Below are 16991 nucleotides of genomic sequence, written 5' to 3' on the forward strand. Positions count from 1 at the left end.
TATTTCCTCCCCGTCCCCTCTAAATCTCATTTAAAAACATCAAATTGAGTTATAGAATATTAGAACTGTAAGGGATGATCTTGGGTCATGTAGCTGCAGTCTCTGTTTTTTGGAATTCTCTAAAGCATTGGAGGAAATACAATTCAAAGTACTCTGTTTTTTCTAGCTAATTCCTAGGGACTGGGCCAACCTCACAACCTAGCCAAAATAGCAAGCAGCATTCTGCTCTGTATAGACTGCCAATTTGTTTTTCTGACATCATGTGTATATGCAGCAAAACAAAATTTCTTTATCTGATCTCTTTTTTGTTAATTTAGATACTCAGTTTCATAGAAGCTGTCCTTCCACAAATGAACAGATACGGTATAGGTAGATTTTCACACCCTGACTTAGGTAAATATGTAGCAGTGAGAGTCTCCTATCTTTACTGTGTGTTCAGCAGGTGATGGTTAATTGGATGTGTCCACTTGGCTGAGCCACAGTACCCAGATATTTGCTCAACACTAGTCTAGATGTTGCTGTGAAGTTATTTTATGATGAAGTTAGCATGTAAGCCAGTGGATGTTTAGTAAAGCAGATTACCCTCCATAATGTGGTTGGAGGCCTGAAGAGAAAGAAGACTGACTTCCTTGAGAAAGGAGGCATTTTACCTGGGTGCTTCTTCAGACTTGAGCTGCAACACCAACCCTTCCCTGGGTCTCTTGTCTGCAGGCCTACACTGTCACGGACACAACCCTTAGAACTTGTGCTTGCTGGCCTCTGTGTTGCATGCATCAATTCCCTAAAATAATTTCCTTCTCTCTTTTTCAAGGTCTCTCTGTCTCTGTCTACACACACGCGCGCGCGCACACACACACACACACACCCTGTTGATTCTATTTCTCTGGAGAACCCTGACTAATACAGTCAGGATTAATGATCTACTTCTGGCCAAACTTCATCTATAACCCTGCATGTTAGAGTTTAAAGTGAAAGCAAGAGATTAGAGTCACATTTTATAGATGAGTGAATCAGTCTTCATGAGGAAAGAAAAGAAAAATGGAAATTCAAAAACAAGGAGGCATGATTTTATTATTGTCCAGTAGCTAACCCCTCAAATAGAAGATCTCACTGTATCAGAGCTTAGTCACCTTTAGGAGCAGATCCGGGTTTGTGTGTATAGGTTGGGAAGCTTTCTTTCAGAGAATATGAAAGTATTACTGCTAAATTAGGTATGGGAGTGAATATTTATTTAGGTTGAGAACAGAATCACAACAACTTCCAAGAGTTTAAAGGCTAACAGAAACTGTAAACATAACAAAATCCACAAAGAAAACATACTTTTAATTGATTAATTGCCTGATATACCAGCACCGTATATAGTTTTTTGGAGTATGTTTTTATTATTACCACTTCAGAAAAGAAAGAATTTAGTCTGTAGATTTCAAACCCTGTTTCTTCTCCACTACCAAACTTCTGTGCCAGACACTGTTAGGTACATTAATGTGGAGATAGGACCTTGACCTCTGCCTTCCTGGCACAATGCGTGTGTGTGCATAGTGTTTACTGGAAAGATGCATTTCTGAAACCTTTTCCTTTTGTGGAATAACTTAACTATAAATCAGTGAGACTGAAAACCGTGTAAATATATCCCCTAAAAACACCCAAAATGACTTCCTGACTTAACTTTTCCTTATCAGAGTCTAAAAATGCACAGCCACTCCCGTGCCACCATATACGAGGGGACATGTGATAGAGGGGAATTCATAATGGAAAGGGACACTTACCCTAAGATAAGCTAAAATATTCTCGTTTTGTAAATTTTATCAAAACAAAAACATGATTATGTGAACTGGGTAAACGAGAGGCCTCAAAGCATAAGCCTTTGGCTACCATAATTATGTGTACAACATTCTTCTCTTTTCCTGCTTCTAAATAATTTTTCACAGAATCACTTATTAATGTAAATTTATTAATATATTTTCATGCTACTGGGATAATGTGTGAAATTTTCCATAATTAACTGTAAATATTTATACTGTGAGTGTGGGAACTACACATGAATAGGAAATGAAATATCTTTAAATCATAAATTTGCAATGAATATTTTAGAGCAGTATAATTGAATCTTGCTTATAATTATGGTAGACATACAATAATGGCTGTGTTTTTCTTTGAAATAGTTTTTTCTTTTTCACCCCTGGAAGGGCAGAGGAAAAGAACAAGAAAAAAGTGAAACAGGCTAGCTTTTATCAGGGGAGGCTGACTTCAGAAATAAAATATGTACTGGAGCCATTCACAGCTAGAACTGATTTCAAAATGAAATTACCATTGGCTTTCAAATGGAAATTTCAGGGAGAAGATGTTAATAAAAATGTAATGGTTATAATGGCAACTGTAATGATGATGATGCTATGTGTGTGTTGTTAGAAGAGTGATTATCATAATCTCTGACACTTTTTTTAGTCCATAAAGAGGTAGATTAAAATTGGTACTTACAGAGATCATAATTTATTCACTTTTCCCTAGCTCATTAAAATGACTTTGCCATTATTTTGAAATTCTCATCGTATGATGGGGCCATGCACATATGGCACACACAATCAGACTGACAGGAACTTTTAGGCAGTTCCAATTCTGCTTTCATTATTCACAGGACTAAAGACTCTCTTTATAAAATCAGTTACTTGGCATTTTCTCATTGATTCTGAAAGAGGTTTATGTATGAATATGCATAGGAATCTGTGGCTGGCTGGTATATTTCCCCCCCCCAGCCCCCAGGAAAAAAGACAACTATGCCTCTCAGTACTAATGCCCCTGTGTAGCCCCTTCCATAGAACTATGGGCTTGACCATGTAACTTGCTGTGGTCAATGGACATTAGCAAATGTGACCCAAGCAAGTTTGTTGAGGGCTTGCACTTAAGTTGTGCAACTTAAGTGGTCCTTTTGAAAAACTTCACCTTGGGACCCAGATATCATTCTACAGGGAAGTCTAGGCTATATTGCTACAGAGAGATGACATGGGGAATGGGCCTGGATGGGGAGACGCAGCAAAAAGAAAAAGTCCACTTGGAAGAAAACCAAGGTCTCCCAGCCAGGTTTCCAGTTAACTCCATGAAAGACCTCCCCTGACACTACACGGAATAGAACCACCCAGTCATTCCACAGAAATGGGACCGATAACACATTATTGTGGTTTTAAACTGGTAAGTTTTTGTTTGTAAAGCAGTAGTAGATAAAAGAAATGATTATAGAGAGATTTTTTAAAACCATTTCACTTGTATATGAAAGTCTGAAAATGATTTAAGTGAAATTAGTCTTATTAAGTTGAATGCCCATAAAATGATGTTTATTCAGCCATTTACATGTACAGCCTTATGATTTTGATAGCTAACATTTATTAATTACTTTCTGTATCTGTATATTAGTCATTAACATTTTATTTATTAAAATTATTAAATTTTACTAATTTATTATAATAAATTAATTTATTATTAGTTAAAAAAATCTACACAACAATTGTATGTAGGTGCTGTATTTGTTCCCATCCTGTAGATGGGGAAAATAAGACTTAAAGACAGTAAATATATTGCCTAAAGTTATATGGGTACCTACAGTGTGTGGAAGATATAACAAAGAATTATAAAATGCAGTCTGTATGCAGTGGAATGTACAGTTTTTAGAAAGGTCTATATCCATGAAATTACTGTAAGAAGAGATGACACTATTATATTAAATAGTGTGGTGCTAGTTAAAAGTATTTTGAATCAGAATGACACCAGTTTATTTTATTTTATTTATTTATTTTTTCTGACACAAATATCATTCTTTTTTTTTTTTTGAGCTTCTCCACATTTCACCATTTATTATTTTCAATTTACATTTGTTATAGCCATCCTAATTGGTATAAAGTGGTATCCAATTCTGGTTTTGACTTGCATTTTCCTAGTAGCTAATGTTAAAGTCCTTCTCATGTGCTTATTGGAGAATGACACCAGTTTAAATGGTGGCTCTGCTCACAGCTTTGTGACGTTAAACAACTTATTTAAACTCTCTGAGCCTCAGTTTTCTTATCTATCAGTTTAAAAATGTCTGTTCCATGGTTGTTGAGAGAGTAACCTGGGCCAAGGAGCCAGTTTATATCTAATTCTGTGGATTGTTCTCATCTCCTCCCAAATCCATGTTCTGAGACATAACATGGGTGGTTTAAAATCAGACAATCAGGGAGTATTAATACTCCGAAAATATTAAAGTCCCATCAGCCAAAAACTTCCAGCCTGGAGTCTGACAAAACCTGATTTACCGACTCAACAGCATAGGAGTGCAGTGTCACCCTGACAAAAGGGAGAAGCCGGTGTCGGTCAGTGCTGGGTTCCTCACAGAGGATTCTGAGAAGTATCTACAGGAAGAGGAAGAGCTGATCCATTCTGGATTGGTTGCCGTTTCTGGGACAGGGTTATGAGAGGTAGGGATTAACTACAGGTTGTGTGCTGCCAGGAGGGTGGAAAGGTTTAACAACTGAGCCTACAGTTGGAAATAGCAAAGGGCATCTGGGAGAGTCACTGTTGAGAAAGTAGTCATCACTCATCCAGGGGGTCATTATGATGCTTGACGGCCACATACAGAAACAGTTAGTCCTGTTAACTTTGCAGCCGGCTCTATGGGTCTGTCCTTCCAGCCTGATTAGCTGCAGGGCTGCTTTTTGTTCTTCCATCTAAGTTGATTCTGACTCTTACTGTCTCAGAAAGTCTCTCAGAGATCAGCACACACTACAAATCAGGGTTTTAAATATTTGTTCCCGGAAACCCTGTTGTTGAACATTTACCAGCATATCACTACTTGTTTGTTTTCATATTTCTGTCTTTTCAGGACAGACTCCTCTTCTTTTAAGACTCAGTGGACACATTTAAGTCCCATATGCGTAACTAATGTCTACAATCTTCCCTAGTTGTTTCTTAGAATCCCCAGGGAATGCCTATGTTTCTCAAATCCAGTGTTAAGTACTTACCTTTGAATCGCTTACCCATTCCAGGGTTTCTATGAAAACATGTGAAGATTCTGTCCGAACTGCCTGACCGAAAAATGCTTAGCAAAACATTTCTTCTCAGAACACAGGAAGACTTTCCTCTAGGAAAAAGAGAGTTCCATTTTCCACCTTAGTCTGTAAAAGTTTCTTAAAATCACTAAAAAAAAAAAAAATCCAGATTTTTTTTTTGGCTTCATCAAATTGGCACAGTGACTATATCATATGTATGCAATGGGAATGGTTGGGTTATGCTTGTTTGCTTTTGTCCAGAACTCCTCTAATGGAGAAAACAAGTACATATTAGTCCACTGCTTAGGTAATGTTGATGGAGAAATGACCGTGCATGTACCCATCCAGTGTGTGTGTTCAAAGATGCAGGTGCAATTGTTAGGCAAAAGACAAGGATGCACTAGAGAACTTTTCAAGCATGAAGTTTCAAAGTGTGGAATTATTTTTCTTCTTCTACATTATACATTTTGGAAGGAAAACAAGTTGTCTCCACAATGGACAGAAATTAAGGTGAGGAAGAATTATGACTCAGAATGAAAGATGCACTTGCTGACTTTGGAGTCGAAAGAGTTCTTAGAGAGCATCTTAAGCTTTTTGGTTGACAGACCTGCTTGACAGTCTGAAGCCATGGATCGTCTTCCCAGAAAATGCATATGTCTTAGTGTATGTACACATATATACCACCATCACAAAATTTCAGTGTTCCTTGATCTCTTTGAGCCCATTAATAGATTCTAATAAGGGAAAAATCTGGATTCAGTCTGTTGACTTTCCTTCCCTTTATTTCTGAAGTTATCAAACCAAAGTGACACATTGAAGTAGTGGCAGATCTAGTAACAAGTAACAGATCAAATAACAACTCTTACCTCATTAGGCTGCTGCCACCCATGTCTTCTCTCATCAACTTCTTTTCCCCCACCAGCCATGAGACAGCTAACATGGTAGATCCCAAGGCTTGTGACAGGAAATAATAAGCCATACAGTGTGGTGGTGGTTCAGGGCATAGGCTTTGGAGTTGGGCCAGCCTAGGCTCAAGGCCTGGCTTTGCTTCAAATTTTAATGACAGTTGAAACTTCCTAAGCTTTAATTTTGTCATGGTAATATGGGGAAAATTACAGAATTGAAGAACTGATGTAAAGATTAAATGAGAATAGCATGTACAAAGTACTTAGCGCTTGTGTCCTCCAAAACTGGAGAGCCAGACAGGTGGACACAGAGAATCACATCTCACTGGAGCAGAAACCCATGAGCAGAAACCTCTGGGAGAACCGGTGTCAGCGTAAGAAAGAAATCCTAAAGTGTAAATGACAAATTGCTGGAGGCTCAGTGTGGACAAGTCTGAGAGTTAAGACTTCCAGGGAGGCTCAGTTCAAGGCTGGGTATGCCCACACTTTTGTGTGTTTATTTCCAGGAGCTCTGCCAGGTTCTTACAGTAAAGACTGGAGACATCCCATTTTGAACCATTTTGAAGCACATTGCGTTCTTCTTTGCAAGGCCTGCCCTGTGACTTCAGTTTTCTGATGGATCTAAGAAGAGTTGTTGATTTTCAGGCCAGTTTCTTACTTTTTATGGCAGAGTGACGATTTCCAAGCTCTTTATATGCCGGACTGGAACCAGATACCCTGAGCAAGATGTGTTTTTACTTCTCTTGGGTAAATATCTGGAAATGAAATTGCTTAATGAAGGCTTTTAGTGTTCCTTTTGTTGGTGATACGAAATTATGACTTTATTTAAGCACTATATATCAAGTTTTTTCTTTTTTGAAATTCACCAAATAAACATGTATTTGGGCAATAGTTCTTTAAAAAGTACATTATTGTAACATACATTGTTTTGTTGTCAGCTTTATGATATGCTGCTACAAGTTTAATATTGTAAACACAAGATCTCACCAAAAAACCCCACAAAACTTTCCTTAAAGTTTTTCTTTTTATATGCTTTATTAAGAAACCCCTTGCCTGGCTTTGGGTGATAGACTAGTCTTTAGTGAGGGTTGGAAGGTATTTCTTACCTGCCCTTCCATGTCTATCTTTCCAAGAAGGATAAAAAAGTCTTGGGGTTCTAAGATCTACACATTGACTGTGGGTATCAAAGGGGTTACCAGGAGCAGAGACTGGACCCATTTGGCACCTCAGCCCAGAGCTGATGACCAGGTCAGAGTAAGCCACCACATGGGTATGAGTGCAGCTTCTTGCCTAAACACCATATGGGGATATTCCTGGGACCCTGGTAAAGCTCTAAGGAATAACTAAAAACTGATGGGGATGGGAGGAGCCTAATCACCCATGATTGAGGGAAAGGATTGGAACTTATCTGCATACCAAGCTGGTGACAAAGGGCAGTTATGCCTATTATATAACTGGTAACTATAAATGAAACAAATGTAGGAAATGATGTTCATTAGAAAAGTTAACCTTATATTATTAACGTTATCCCAGTTATCCTTTTAATACCACTTTTACTTATTTTTATTCTACTATTTTTGTGAGAAGAAGAGGTATAGATCTCAGTGTCTTTGGATATAATTTTTGATCTTAATGAGAACTTTTCTATCTTGCAGTTTGGTTTATAAAATAATCTAAAATTATAATAAAAGCAGAAATAAGTATATTATGGATCATCTGATAGAAAATTTATAACTGAAAATGGTCCTAGGACTTCATGTTTATGACTTATATGTTACTCAGTAAAGTCCAAATGACATGATGATGTGTTCTTACTGATTAGATTTTTCAGAGTGATTAGGGTTGGGATAAGTGACTGGAGAATTGAGTCTTCTTTTGGTATGTGATAGTATCATATTAACATTGCACAATTTCCTATAGCAAAAATCTCAATTCACCTCCTATCTTAGAGAATTCTCTTAATACTAAGAGTAATAGTAAATATACAAAAGACTTTTTAATTTTATAGAAATTTTTACTTTTCAGTGTTGAATGTTAGCAATAGATGATTGATTCATCATAAAATGGTTGACAGTTTAAAAGAAATATGTTATTGAAAAGTAATGACCGTGGCGCCTGGGCAGATTAGTTGGCTAAGTATCTGAGTCTTGATTTTGGCTCAGGTCATGATCTCATGGTTCATGAGATTGAGCCCCACATCATGCTCTGTGCTAATAGTGCAGAGCCTGCTTGGGATTCTCTCTCTTCCTTGCTGTCTGCCCCTCCCCTACTCACGCTCTATCTCCATCTCTCAAAATAAATAAATCAACTTAAAAAAAATAATGGCAGAGCATAGAGCATATTTAGGGCAGTGAAAATAATCTGTATGACATTATAATGATGGATATATATCATTATGCATCTATATAAACCCATGGAATATACAACAGCAACCTTAAATTAAGCAAAGCACTTTGGGTGATTATGATGTATCAATGTAGGTTTATCCCTGGTAAAAATTGTGTATGGTGTATCAATGTAGGTTTATCCCTGGTAAAAATTGTACCATTTTGGTGAGTGATGGTGATATTGGGGGAGGCTATGCATGTATAGGGGCAGGAGGTATATAAGAAATTTCTGTACCTACCTCTCAAGTTTGTTGTAAACCTAAAACTAGTCCAAAAATAAATAAAATAAAATATTTAAAAAGAAGTTTAAGACATCTCCCCTCACCCAATGGCAATAATAACAATTCAAATGGGGGACCATGATACTGAAAATCAAAAGAATCAAGTTGAACATTGCTTATCTATTGCTACATATCAAATCACCACGAACCTAGTAGCTTCAAACCACATATGTTATCTCACAGTTTCTGTGGGTCAGGAGTCTGAGCATATCATTTTTTGTGTCCTCTGCTTAGGATTTCACAAGGCGTTAGTTAAGGCTTCCACTTGCCTATTTTCTCATATGGAGTGTTGTCTGGGGGAAGAGTCTGGGGAAGAGTCTTCTTCCAGGCTCACTCAGATTATTCACAGAGTTCATTTACTTGCAGCTGTAGGATTCATGGCAACTTGCTTCTTCAAGGCCAGCAGGAGAGAGAGTCTCTAGCAAGATGGAATCCTATATGACATGCTGTCATTGTGGGAGTGGCATCTCATCACCTCTGCCATATAATGTTAGTTAGAAGGGAGTCACAGGAGGAGATAATACAAGGATATAAATAGTAGGAGGCAGATATCTGAGGCCACCTACAAGGCTGTCCACCCCACAATAAATGAAGTATAAAACTAAATATAATATATAGCAAATAATATATTATTAACCCCAGGAGTTGTCGTTTATGTTCAGCTAAACAATATCATCTATTACATAAAACTAATGTAATTAATGATGCAAATAGCTTAACAATGGTAATAAAGAAGAATTTTTATTCTTTAAAGAAGGATTTATATATTACCTAGTCTAATCTGATTGTTTGCTTCAGAAGAAAAAAATTCTGTTATTGGGATCCTCTATAGAATTATTCTTTAAATTAGCACCCATTTAAAGTTATTAGTTTCCTAGGGCTTGTTGTAACAAAGTATGACAAACATGGTGGCTTAAAACAACAGAAATTTATTCTTTCAAAGTTCTGGAGGCTAAAAATCTGAAAGCAAGTTGTCAACAGGACCCTGCTCTCTTTGAAAGCTCTAAGGTGGGATTCTTGCTTGCCTCTTCATAGATTCTGGTGCTTGCTGAAAATATTTGGTACCCCTTGGCTTCTAGATGCATTGTTCCAAGTTTTGCATCTGTTATCACCTGACATTCTCCTTGTGTATTTCTGTGTACCTTCTGTTTTTTATAAGGATCCTAGTCATGTTGAATTAAGGGACTGCTGTAGTCAGGTATGATCTAAGTTTGACTTAATTAATTACATCTGCAACCATCTTGTTTTCAAATAAGTTCATATTCGGAGGTGCTGAGATGGACTTGAATATTGGGGGAACACTATTCAATTCAGACAAGTTCAGTAATAGTGGCACCATATAGTAGACCATTTTTGAAATTGCTCTAAATGATTCCCACCTCCTGCTCTGCACCCCTTGTATCATCCCCTCATCTTTGGTGCATGCTGGATCTAGTGACTTTCTTCTAATAAATAAAAATAGGAAAAAGAGATGGGATGTCACTTTGAGATTAAGCTATAAAAGTCCGTGATTTTAGTTTTGCCTACAGACTCTGTCTTTGGCTCTTCTTATTTGTACTGATGAAGCAAGCCACCATGCTGTGAGCTCTGCTATGGAGATGCTGGCATAGCAGAGAAGTGAGGGCAGCAACTGCCAATAGTCAGTGAGAAACTGAGGCCCCTTAATCCGACAGCTGGAGAGTAACTGAACCCTGCCAACAGTCACTGGAGTGAGCTTAGAAATAGACCCACCACAGGTCATGTTTTAAGATGACTACAGACCCAGCTGACAGCTTGACTGTAGCCTTCCAAGATCCTTGTGAGAGATCCCAGGGCTGGAGGATCCAGCTAAGTTGTGCCCAAATTCCTGACTCACAGAAACAGTAAGATGATAATGTTGTTTTATGGCACTCAATTTGTTACACTTCAATAGATAAGTAATATCCACTATTTCTCCTATATTATTCTCAGCAAATATTATGAAACTTGAGAATATGTTTTACATTTTCCTTTTATCTAAAAAAAGTCAAACAAGGACAGTCTAGTGTAGCTTAATATACCATAGCTTCTAATGGTGTCACTGTAAACTTTCTATGGATGATTTAATAATGTCAGGTGAAATTCTTGCCTGGTATGAACTCTGAAGAAAATTCCAGAGATTTAATCATTAAGGTTTAATTAGAGTTGATAGGATTAATTATATAATCATACCAACAACATGATTATGCTGTGTGTTTGCTTTTAACTCAAGCACTGGTGTTTTTTGTCCTGGACATTGGAAATAAATAGAAATTTATTTTGGTTTGGCAGTTTAGATTAGACGGGCATGGTTTTATTATTGTCTTCTCAAGGTTGGGTTTATAATTATAACACAATTAGCCATTTGACATACCCCTGTCCTATCTCTGTTTATTCTAGAAGAACTAGAAAAGCCAATTTCTTTTAATCAAGAAAAAGTCATTTTTCTGGTTTCCATCCAAAGGGTACATAAACCTGCAATATAAAGCCTTGGGAAAGGAGAGTTGGGCGTAGGTGAGTTATATTTTGTTTTTAATTAGTCCACTGATATTAATACCTTTTAAAGTAAAGACAGTGGTAATAAATCTATGGTATACTAGGATGTTAAACAGTTTTAAGAAAATTACAATATAATTTTCCATTAATTGAAACATTAAAACTCTTCCTATGCTATCAAGTTTTCCTTTATTTTTTTTTTTTAACGTTTATTTATTTTTGAGACAGAGAGAGACAGAGCATGAACGGGGGAGGGGCAGAGAGAGAGGGAGACACAGAACTGGAAGCAGGCTCCAGGCTCTGAGCCATCAGCCCAGAGCCCGACGCGGGGCTCGAACTCACGGACTGTGAGATCGTGACCTGAGCTGAAGTCGGACGCTTAACCGACTGAGCCACCCAGGCGCCCCAATCAAGTTTTCCTTTAAAAAATTTTTTTCTAAATGTTTATTTACTTTTGGGAGGGAGAGAGAGAGTGAGAGAGAGAGAGAGATAGCATGGGCAGGAGAGGGGCAGAGAGAGAGGGAAGCACAGAATCTGAAACAGGCTCCAGGCTCTGAGCTGTCAGCACAGAGCCCGACGCAGGGCTTGAACTCACTGACCGCGAGATCATGACCTGAGCTGAAGTCAGAGGCTTAACCGACTGAGCCATCCAGGTGCCCCTCAACTTTTCCTTTAAGTAATAAAACATAGATTGTTTAATTTTGAAAAACAAATAAACATTTCTTTGTTCAATTAACTTAGAATTTTGTAAATAGTTTATTTTGAACATCTCTTTAAATAAGTCTCTGTAGTATTATTAGTTGAACTACCTGGTTGAAACTTGAAGATGAATGATTCTCAACCCATGGGTTGGGGGCCAAATATAAATGGGTTTACTAGAAGTCCTGTACAACTGGGAAGGGAAAACTGAGGATGATTTCTTGAATTTATATGGTTAGCTTTTTTTTTAATTCAAAGAATTTTTTTCTATCAACTTTTGTTTGAAGCAGGTGTTAATATACAACTGGTTTATGATCTTTTTTAATGTTTATTTATTTTTGAGAGAGAGCATGAGCGGGGAATGGTCAGAGAGAGATGGGAACAGATGATCTGAAGCAGGCTCCGTGCTGACAGCAGGTAGTCCCAAGTGGGGTTCAAACTCATGAAATGTGAGCTCATGACCCAAGCCAAAGTTGGAAACTCAACCAACTGGGCCACCCAGGTGCCCCAGTAGTGTATTTTCCCCCACATGTTATCTTCACTTAAGGTAGAGGCTTTAGATCCATACTAAATGTAACTGAAATCTCAGCCCTGACCTAGTCAGATCTGAATACATGAATTACAGAACCATATATTCAGATGGGTAAACCAGCTGGATCTCTAAACAGAAAGTAATTCAAGCAAAGAATTGGCATATGTTTTTGTGGTCACTGGCCTGCAAGATGGCCCACCATGATCATTACCTCCTAGAATCCATGATCTTATGTAATTTCCTCCCACATGATTCAGAGCTGGTCTGTGTAAATAACAGAAGTCCGTGGAAGGGATAATGTGTGACTTCAAACCTGGGTCATATAAGGCATTACAGCTTCTGCCTTGGTGACTTTTGGGTCTTCATTCTGAGGAAAGCCAAGTGTAAGGACTCACAGGCAGCCCTGTGGGGAGGCCCAGGTAGACAACACCTGAAATCTTTTTCAACTTGCCAGATAAATGAGTGAGCCACTTTGCGGGGCACCTGGGTGGCTCAGTGGTTAAGCATCCAACTCCGACTCAGGCCATGATCTCATGGTTTGGGAGTTTGAGCCCCGCATTGACCTCTTTGCTGTCAGTGCAGAGCCCATTTCAGATCCTCTGTCTCCCCTTCTCTCTGCTCCTCCCCAACTCATGAGCTCTCTCTCTCTCTCTCAAAAATAAATTAAAACAAAAAGAGAAACAAAAAACCTGACTGCACTCTCATAAAACACCCTGAGAAAGAACTACCCAGTCAAGCTGTTTCTGTGGATCCACAGAAACCATGAAAGATAGTTTTTCTTGCTTTGAGCCTCCAAGTTTTGGGACGATTTGTTACAAAGCATTACATGCTTACCATAGTTACTTATTTCCCCACAATATGAAGATGCAGATATCTGACTTGAAAAGGTGATCTTTGGTGTGCATAGCTTATAGGAGGTACTCAAAAGTACTAACTGAATGAATGAATAAATGCATAAATGGAAACAGTTAAAAATATAGCATTAGAATTTAGTTAAGATTACAGAAATGAATTAGCATTCTGATGACCAGAGAAATATTTTTATATTGTTAAAACATTTAGCCTCATGGCATGGGGAGAAACTACATAGAATATGTTGAACAATAGGACATGACTGTAAAATCCCAGCATATGGAAGAGATGTTCATCTTTACAACAATGTTATGAAAATAAAATTATAAGGGCATTTAATCTGTGGCAGAGACAGTGTGATGGTAAATTTAATGTGTCAACTTGGCTAGTCTATAGTATATAGTTGTTTAATCAAACACCAATCTAGGAGTTTCTATGAAGGTATTTTGTATATGTGGCTAACACTTATAATCAGTTGACTTTAAGTAATGTAGGTGGGCTTTATACAATAATTAAAGGCCTTCAGAGCGAAAACTGAGGTTTTCTGAAGAAGAATTTCTGCCTCTGTAGCATCAACCTCTGCCTTTTTCCAGTCTGTTGCTTTATGGATTTAAAATTTATTGGCCCGGGGGTGCCTGGGTGGCTCAGTTGGTTGAGCATCTGACTTTGGCTCAGGTCATGATCTCGTAGTTTGTGGGTTCGAGCCCCGCGTTGGTTTCTGTGCTGACAGCTTGGAGCCTGGATCCTGCTTCGGATTCTGTGTCTCCTCCTCTCTCTGCTTCTCCCCTGCTCATGCTCTGTCTCTCTCTGTCTCTCAATAATAAATAAATGTTAAATAAATAAATAAATAATAAAATTTACTGGCCCCTACAATTGTGTGAGCCAATTCCTTAAAAGAAGTGTCTCTCTCTCTCTCTCTCTCTCTGTCTCTCTCTCCACATACACACATACACATACACACACTATCAGCTCTTTTTCTCTGGAGAACCCTGACTCATACAGTGAGTATGAATATACTCCCTTTTAAATTAGTTTTGATGCCAAGTGGTCAGATTGGACAATAGGCTGTGAGCAGTAGGGACCCGTGTCATATTTAGTACAAGCCACTGAAAACCAGGATGTTTTCTCCTGTTTCTTCTATTCTGGAAGTATGTTGGAAACTATGTGCGCTCTAATGTACCACAGCCAGAAAAAAAAAGGCATGCCAACTTTACTGGACTGTGATGTGAACAGAATAAAATCTTTGTCGTATTAAGTGAGATTTCAAATTTTATTTATTTCACCAGTTTATCCTATCTTGAATAATATATTATCAAAATAGAAAAGAATGCAATCATCGGCTTATTAATCAGAGATCATTTGGTTGCAAGCAAATAAAAAGCCATCTTAATCCATTTCTTAAAAATGAATGGCTTATATAATTGAGTGGTCCAAGAGAAGATCTCCAGATTTATTCATAACTGAATCCAGAGAGCCAAAAACTGTCATCAAGATTTGGGTTTCATTCTTAGCCTAATTTATCTTTTCCTTTTTTTTTTTTTTTTTTTTTTTTTTTTGGTACCAACTAGTCATAGGGAATGATTTTGAGATTTTGATTCATCTGACTGGGTTATGTCCCTAACTCTGAATCATTCACTGTGGCTGGTCCATGAGGACTAAAATTCAGGGGCCAAGTTTGTTCAGAGGCCTATTCTTAGAGATAAATAAGGTGGCTGGGGAACTGGTATGATCAGCTCCACTCACATCACAAGGTTTGGGCATGGGTTAAGGGAGATTATCCAAAGGAAAATTGGGCTGCTCTGATTAGAAGTACAAAGAAATTCAGGCAGCAAAAGCAACAAATTTTTACCAGGGGGTAAATAGAAGTTTCTATGTCCTTTGTATCAGGAGAAAAGAAACTGGATTGTATATGTAGAAACACAAATATATTTGTTGAACATGCTTTTTAAAACTACTGAAATGTTGTGGTGGTGAGTGAGTAGTAAGCTGGCTAGGCAACTGACAATTGGGAGAGTAGCTGTTGCAATGTAATAATTCATTTTAATCAAAGATGAAAAAGAGAATTTCCTACATCAAAAGCATGTATATCAATACTACATCTATCAATGTACAGAAGATGTCACATCTGATTGAAAGCAATTGAAGGGATATTACATCTGTCAAGAAATAAAAGCCAAGGGCAAGTTATTCCATATTGAAATCATGATCATAATTATTCATTATTTAGATAATAATGACACATTTAGAACTTGTTCAGAGAGCAATTAACAAGCTGACTATTCAGCCACATTCTAACCTATTTTATATAATCTGAATAAAACTAGTCAAATAGAAAAACTGATTCAAATGGAAAGCTCCTTGTTTTTCCATTATAGTATTTATCTGAATAACTTGCAAGAGGTTATAAAGCACATATATGAATGTGTGTCTGTGTGTATCCATTATTGATCTAGTTTTGTGATATATAGTTTAATAACTAATAAAGTTAAATAGAAGTAAGTATGAGCACAATTATAAGTCTTATTTTATAAGAAATGATTTTTCTCATTTAAAAGGTTTAGGGAATGGCTTAATCAGCAACATAGATTGGTAGGGTGCCATTAAGAAGAAAAAAAATATCCAAATAATCTTTTTTCCCCTTTCTTTTCCTTTATGTTTTTTTTTTAAAGAAAAAAATATTGACTGCAAGTATAGAAATCAAGAGTCTACTAGCAGATGGGAAAACAGTGAAGTTTGGAATATGTTAATTTCCTGCCAACTTTCAGGAATCTGTTCCTGAATTATAACGGGCATGACGAAAGTGGAGTTGGTAAGATCAAGGTTTCACAGAAGTTTGGAAGTCAACAGAAATTCAGTAAATATTGCTATATATAACAAATATAGATAACATAAATACAAAAGTTGTAAATAAAAGTTAAAAACTTTCAAAACAAACCACAGGTCAAAGCTATGAAACCTGAACCTATACGTAATTCTTTTCCTGAATTACTTCAGGAAACTTCCTGTGATATTTTAATGTGTTGTAGCAGATTCTTTCCTAAGGTTTTGAATCAGGCTCACTGCACCTCTATTCAAAGTATGTGGATCCAGTACCTACTATGTCCTGGGCACATTACATGCATTTAGTTTTTCTTTTTTAAATTTTTAAATTTTTATTTATTTTTGAGAGAGAGAGAGAAAGGGGGAGGGAGGCTGAGTGTGAGTGGGGGGTGGGGGGGGAGGGGCAGAGAGAGAAAGAGACACAGACTCTGAAACAGCCTCCAGGCTCTGAGCTGTCAGCATAGAGCCCCATGCAGGGCTCGAGCTCACAAACTGTGAGATCATGACCTGAGCCAAAGTCAGACGCTTAACAAACTGAGCCACCCAGGTGCCCCTACGTGCATTTCTCAAAGAGGTGACAAGAATTCAGGTCTGCCTGACTCCAAATCCCATCTGCAGTTTCTCAGTCTGCCACAGTGCCTTACCTGTCACACATGATTTGGGGTATTATGGTTGTACCACCCTATTCCTAATGATTCTCTGTTCACTCCTCCCTAATATGCACAGAGGCTCCATGGAACACTTTCAGCCACCTGATCTCCAGTCCCTTACATAGTTCCAAAAGTATAACATGAATCATGCTTCTTAATACTGAATCCCCATGGCTCTTTAGTCTCACAGGGAGCAGAAGACTTCTGTTAGTATTTTAGCTCTCTTACCCTAGCTGTGTGATCTTGGACAAATGGGTTAGTGTCTCAGTCCTCATTCTTTATTCCTCTCATTTACCCATGAGATCCTCTGACCTCTGCCCAGCTTTGTGGAACTTTTAGTGATGCAATGAATTTGAC

Source organism: Acinonyx jubatus, chromosome A1 (genome assembly GCF_027475565.1).
Source record: "Acinonyx jubatus isolate Ajub_Pintada_27869175 chromosome A1, VMU_Ajub_asm_v1.0, whole genome shotgun sequence".
In the NCBI taxonomy this organism is placed as follows: Eukaryota; Metazoa; Chordata; class Mammalia; order Carnivora; family Felidae; genus Acinonyx; species Acinonyx jubatus.